Source organism: Mauremys reevesii, unplaced genomic scaffold (assembly GCF_016161935.1).
Source record: "Mauremys reevesii isolate NIE-2019 unplaced genomic scaffold, ASM1616193v1 Contig17, whole genome shotgun sequence".
NCBI lineage: Eukaryota > Metazoa > Chordata > Testudines > Geoemydidae > Mauremys > Mauremys reevesii.
The window spans coordinates 648,404-654,163 of NW_024100793.1; the positions used below are offsets into that span (position 1 = coordinate 648,404).

Consider the following 5,760-nt stretch of genomic DNA (forward strand, 5'->3'; position numbering starts at 1 on the left):
GAGCCAGGGGCTTCTCTCCAACTTCCTCTCCCTCTAAAGCAGGGGCAGCAGCCCCGGGGTAGTGTCAGTTCTGCTCAGCTCGCATTGTCCCCCAGCGTGTGCGTTCTACGTGACGCCTGCAGTTAAGCAGAGAGGAGCACAGTCTGGAGCTGCGGTTCTCTCAAATGATTTTTATCATCTGATGTCTCATGGCTTGAGCGCCCCTCCCATGCACAATGTGTGGGAACTACCTCAGTGGCTTGCATGGAAAAGCATTTAAGGTATTTTTAGCGTTTTTTTTTAATCCAAGTTAGTGGCTGGAAATGAGGAGGTGTTGCAAGCAACATGTGGCCAACCAATCTGCTTTAGGTAGACCACCAGTGGTCTATGGATGACAATTATGGAACCTGTGATTTAGAGCAGTGGTTCTCAACCTGTCCAGATTAGTGTACTGCTTTCAGGAGTCTGATTTGTCCCCAAATTTCACCTCACTTAAAAACTACTTGCTTACAAAATCAGGCATAAAATTATTAAAGTGTCATAGCACATTATTACTGAAAATTGCTTATTTTCTCATTTTTACCATATAATTATAAAATAAATCAACTGGAATATAAATATTGTACTTGCATTCTTTGTAGTCTGCTGTAAAACTGGGCAAATAGCTAGATGAGTTGATAAACCCCCTGGAAGACCTCTGCAGACCCTCAGGGTACACAAGTAGCCCTGGTTGAAAACCACTGATCTAGAGGCTAGAGCAGGAGACTAGGCCTCTGGGCTTCCACTGCTGGCTCTGCCACTTACTCACTGTGCAGCCTTAGGCAAGATATTTAGCGCCTGATCTTGTACCTACCAGTGTCAATGACTAAGCTCCTGTACTTCACTGCTGTAGGTTCAGCATTTTAGGTTCTCTGTGTCAGAGTTACCTAGTGGGAATGATGGAGATACTAATATCTCCACACCTCACAGTTATTATATTGCTTAAATACTTTTTGCAAGTGGTTTGAGATCTTTGGCTGAAAAGAGCTTTGCAAGTGCAAGCTGCTATTGCTGCTGTGAGGAATTCCTCGGTCAGCAGCAGGTGAGAATTCCAAAGCAAAAGGAATCAGAAGAACTTTCTGATTGTCTAGGACCACCACCATGGGAGAAGAGGCAAGACTCGCAGCACCCTGATGCTGGCCTACAGCAGCGTGGCTGTCCATGCTCCAAAAGACCAGCTTCTCTCCCGAGTAGAGGCAGACATCACAGGGAACATCCTTCTCCATTACAGAGCCAGTGGTCAGGTAAGAGCTTTTGCGTGATAAGTGTCACATAACTCAAATTTAAAACTGTAATGGACGGAGTGTGAGCTGTCACATGTTGTATCATTTTTGTTGCTCTTCTTTGTATTTTCTCTAGTTTTTCTATATTCTTCTAAATTCTGTCGACCCCAGCTACACAGTAATTCAGACGCAGTGACACTCAGGCAATTCAGAGTACCACTCCCCTCATATGGACATGTATCTAGCTCTATTTTTTACTACCCAAGAGAGTCTAGTGCTAGCCTGTATTTAGTTAATTTACTGTCACGCTGTTTCTTGGACTCACTACTTCCCTTACCTCTTATCTGTCGTCTTGTTTGTGTGTGTGCTGCGTTATTTCTGTTCCCCAGGTGCCTGACTGCTGGTCCTGACTCTCATCTCAGTCCAACCTTTCCACGTCACTTTGCCATTCAGTTCTGCCTTGTCTAACTGAGACTTTCACTTAGGCATTGCCAAAAACAGTTGAACCAAACAGATCTTCCAGTAGTTCACAAATGCAGATATTACGGAGGATGGCCCCTGATATTGACCTCTGCAAAACATCCCCTCTGGATACCTTTCCTGCCTTTTAGAAGATTTAACAATAGTGATTTCTCTCTGCTCCATAGTCATCAGCCAGGACGTTTTGAGGTTGTGTGTTATGTGGGACTATCTACATTGCTAATAGCTGTTTTGCATTTTGTTTTTCAGGTGCTGGGCATCACTGTTGCGAACAAGGTACATTCTAAATAATCTGCTGTCAGCTTTTATGCTTTCTATCCACAAGTTGCTTGTTTAAATTGCACAGAGCTTGGTTTCCTTGCTACATCAAGCAGGAGTCCTGGCTGCTCTGGTGTAAGTGGACCTGGATTTATTTGATGAACCTGGGTTTTCTCTTCTTCTGAGGTGGGTGCAGAGCCAGAGTCCACTACCTTCTGGGGTCTGGGGATACCTCTCTCCTTCCCTGAGGCTAGATTTAATTCCTGATCTTTATCGTCTGGACTCTGGTTCTTCTCTCAGTTTCTCATCCACATCCTCTTCTTTCTCCTTCTGGATTATGTAGGACATGAACCTAAAATTAACCCTCATCCACAATGTCATGGAGATTAGCCGTGCCATCTTGGAGACCAGAGACTCCCTGGAGTTCGAATTCTCGTACAAACTGGAGTTCCTTGGCTACATGCTGGTGAGTGATTAGGAGCTTTGAGGACTGAAGTACAAGAGAGTTTGTTGTAATGTAATGAGACCGGTTTTCCAGGGAGATGATATTTTATCCATTGGCTGTGACTGTACTACTGCAGTCTCATGAGCTACCTGCACGGCACCCAGGATGCTGGGTCCCCTCTGAGCTTGGCAGGGATGCTGACATATTGTGGGCTGTAACTGGAAGGAATGGCTTGTGTCTTGTGAGTTCTCTTTCTGTCCTCTGTATAGCCTGCAGATGGCCCTACGGTCCATTTCTGAGGCAGAGAGCCTGCTGGGCACGGTGTCTGTTTATTCCAGGTCTGGCATATGGCCCTGTTTCAGGTTGTGAGAGGAAGGCCTCTCTGCCTTTCAAATCCATTTCCCATTTTTGATGTCTCTATTCATGCATTTCAGGACTTCATTAAACAGGAACCACTGGATTCTCTGGCATCTCCAGTTCGCTACCAGGCGATTCTTGCCATTGGACATCTGAGGTAGGCTATTTTCTGCCATATTTCCTGGCACTGTGATGCCTTCTTATTTGTAAATTCATGAGTGTCAGGTAGGGAGCAGTTTAATGCTTGTAGGGTTTGGCTCACCAGGGCCTCCCGGGGGCAAGTGCGCAATTTGCCCCAGGCCCTGGACTGCAGGGGCCCCCATGACAGTTTTTCAGGGCCCGTGGAGCGGGTCCTTCACCGAGGCCCTGGAAAACTCCCACGGGCCCAGGCCCCCGGAGCTGCTTCTGCTCCGGGTCTTTGGCAGCAATTTGGCGAAGGGGGGTCCTTCCGCCCCGGGACCCACCGCTGAAGTACTGGGTCTTCGCGGCAATTCCCATCGCCAAAGACCCCAGACCCCCTGAATCCTCTGGGTGGCCCTGTGGCTCACATGCTGCTCAACAGCAGGACTTTAGTTCTTAAGGATTTGAATGTGTCCATTTGGGGGTTTGTGCTCGAAAGACACAAGATTGGAGGTTGTGGGGCATGCAGTACAATGGAGCAGAGTTCAGATGGGGAGGCAGGTGTCTGGCTAGCTGGCAGGGGGAAGGAAGCTTGTGGGTTTCTCTAAAAAGGGGACTTGACGTTTTAGCTTTACTTCTAGATGAGCCAGTACTTGAGAGGTGCAAAGTGAAGGGTTGTTCGCATTTGGGGTTCTAGATTGGGACAATCTCTAGTCATTGGACCTGTTTCTTTTACTTGAAGGTGGAACTGAGTCCAATGCATGACTTTTCTCTCTATCTTTCTTCTGCCAGCAAGCTCAAACCATCTCTGACCATGGAGGAAAACCATGAGCTCCTGGATCAGTGCTTCACAAGTTTATTTCCCTTCCTCCCTTGGAGATGACGAAAGAGGAAGGCGAGACAGCAGAGGATGCTCTGCATATACAAGTACGTGATGACAATTCTCCTCTGGCACCATCCACTGTATTTCTGCCCAGCAGGCACTGGGTGATGGCAGTCACACATGGCCTCCCTGGCAAGGTTATGGTTAGCTTTCCCCGGCCCACACACACAAATGATCTGTGCTGAGCCTCACTCCTTCTCTTCTGGTTTCAGTCACTCTACGTGAGGTCCTTTGAAGCTCTTGGCAAGCTAATGGAGACATTGCTGGAGGAAGCACCAACCGCAGACTGGTTCCAGGAAATGTTTGATGTGAGTAGACCATTGAACCGTGGAGGAGATTGTTTCTTGTGTTACAGCAGGGAAGAGACAGAGATTTAGGGGGTCAAGCTTCAGTTGTGGAGGAATTTTCCACAACGGAGTGAATTTTAGGGAGAAAGTACCAAATTCTTCCTGGGATAAGCGGGCATGTGCCCCATTGAAATCCACGGAAGCTGTGCCATTTTATGCCAGGGCTGGATTGGGACCAGGTTCTTACAGTGTCATTGACACTACTTGGAGCGGCAAGAAAATCACCACTGCAGTAGCCAAATCCAAGAGAACCAGTTGAAACTGATCACTTCTTCTAAGAGGACTTCATGAATATTGAGTTAAGCCCTGTGTATGGAAACTCATTCAGAGCAGACTTCCTGTTCCTCAGACATGAACAGAATATCGTGAAGAGCTGAGGGGTGGGGAGTTTGATGCACCTTCAGTATAAAAGTGAAGTTAAAAAAGGAGCTCGGCTGGGGAGACTTCTCTGCTCTTATTCAAATTAATAAAAAGAAATGCTCCTCTCTGTCATTTTGCCACTCAGTGTGGGAGAAGTTGCCCAGGAAACAGACCACAGCAGCAGACATCAAACAGTATGCAATGTGCTAGACAGCTCCCATCAGACAGTCTACAGCAGACATCACATACACGGGCCCAGATTCATCTCTCATGTAACTCCTTTGGCTTCAATCGAGCTACAGTACACCAGAGGTGAATCTGGTCCCTGGGACTTGTATATCTAAGGGGCTCTTCCATTAAACATGTAATTCCTTTGCTACATGGAGGTCAGATGCTTTGGAGAGGGATTTTAGTGACAATTAAACCTGTTTAAGAGGAACTTTTAGGAGGGATTTTCTGGTACTAACTCTGTCCTTTCCCCTGCTCTACCAACAGCTCCTAAGGACATGGTTCAGTTCAGGGAAGGAGTGGGAGAGAGAAAGGGCCTTGCAGGCCAGCACCCAGCTGCTGACTGCCTATCTAGAGACAGTTCATAGCACAGTGAGTATAGCCGTACTCTTCCTTGAGCTGACTTCCCTGCTTACATCAGATCTGACACTCAACGCAAATGCATGAAAAACTCTTCCAGGACAGCAGCTAGGATCTCAAGGTGACTAACATCCCTCTGCTTCCGTAAGAGAGAGGTTTACACAACATTGCTGTGACCACACTGCGGGCAGACTGCAAGAAGTAGAGGGAGACAACCCCCAAGCTGATGACTTATTCTATCATTAGATTCACCAAGTCAACTAGGGTGGAAGCTCTTTTGTGGTTAACAAGATGCCAAACACGGTCCCCTTTTGGCATTCCAGACCTTGGCTCCCATGTAAACATCCACGTCTTTGGAAGAGGGGGGAGGGATAACTGAGGGGTTTGAGCATTGGCCTGCTAAACGAAGATTGTAAGTTCAATCCTTGAGGGTGCCATTTAGGGAACTGGGGTAAAAATCTGTCTGGGGATTGGTCCTGCTTTGAGCCAGGGGTTGGATTAGATGACCTCCTGAGGTCCTTTCCAACCCTGACATTCTATGTCTAATATAGTGAGGGGTTCCTGGAAACCCGATTCACCATATGTGGGGTTCACTGATCATAAAGGACCAGTTGTTTATCCCTAGGTCAATGTGAATCTCAGGATTGCACAGAGCTTGGTTTCCTTGCTACATCAAGCAGG

General features: G+C 47.1%; 1 long non-coding RNA gene across 1 annotated transcript; it reads left to right on the top strand.

Annotated features, from left to right (window-relative positions):
• Window positions 1-3,763: 3,763 nt before the first annotated feature.
• Window positions 3,764-5,043, top strand: LOC120393248. Its single transcript, XR_005591965.1, has 3 exons — window positions 3,764-3,828; window positions 3,997-4,092; window positions 4,987-5,043. It is a non-coding gene; the product is annotated as an uncharacterized LOC120393248 (long non-coding RNA).
• Window positions 5,044-5,760: the final 717 nt, after the last annotated feature.